This window comes from Microtus oregoni, unplaced genomic scaffold (assembly GCF_018167655.1).
Source record: "Microtus oregoni isolate MIOR12 unplaced genomic scaffold, Mior012 000030F_ref0000283, whole genome shotgun sequence".
Taxonomy (NCBI): Eukaryota; Metazoa; Chordata; class Mammalia; order Rodentia; family Cricetidae; genus Microtus; species Microtus oregoni.
In genome coordinates this window covers 1,084,766-1,085,540 of record NW_024543089.1, presented here as the reverse complement: position 1 = coordinate 1,085,540, position 775 = coordinate 1,084,766, and the positions used below count along the sequence as shown (strand labels likewise).

The window sequence follows — 775 nt, the reverse complement described above, 5'->3', positions numbered from 1 at the left end:
GAGATTCATAAGTATTAAATAAATTAGATACAGAATGAGGCAGAATCTTGACAACAGTACATGAATTTTATGTTAGAGTCCCATGATTTGACCATGGGATTCTAACCTATGAGCACAATTATCTGAAGTTATGCAGCTTTGTCTGTCCAGTAAACCAGGGCACGCTGATGTTTCTGGAAGCAGAGTGGAAACAAGGATGACATTCTAATACCTGTGGTTTTCCCCACCAGTCAGCAGTATAAATGGTCCTTGGAAGAAGATATCATCCAGACTGAGGGATCCTACTTCTTTCTCTGAGCAGTCCACTTCTGAGATCATGTGTTACTAAGGCAGCCACTGTGGAGTCCTGGGCTATGGCTACGCTGGCCTAGGCTAGGCTATGGTTATGGTGGTGGCTATGGTGGCTATGGTTATGGCTGCTGGCGCCCACTGTGCTATAGAAGATACTTGTGTTATGGCTTCTACTGAGGAGTTTCTACAGCTGCCCAGAATTTTGACATCATCTGCTGTCTTACTAGAAATAGCCTCAAGATTCTTCACATAAGGAATTCTTAAATATCTACACAATTTTAAACTTTATGCTAAACCATCTGAAAAAAATCAACAATGCATGACCATCTTCTTTGTCATTTTCATTTGGAAAATGTGTCAGCCTGCAGATAATTTTATTAGTGCGTTTGTAAGGATCTGTGAAATGTGATTTAGGGCAAACTCTCTACCTTTTTATTAAACTGTATATATTAATATTAAAATGCATTTCATTGTAGATTTTGAC

General features: G+C 39.1%; 1 pseudogene; it reads left to right on the top strand.

Moving 5' to 3' along the window:
* The first annotated feature begins 316 nt into the window (after positions 1 to 316).
* On the top strand, positions 317 to 468 carry LOC121465234 (annotated as a pseudogene).
* The last annotated feature ends 307 nt before the right edge of the window (positions 469 to 775 follow it).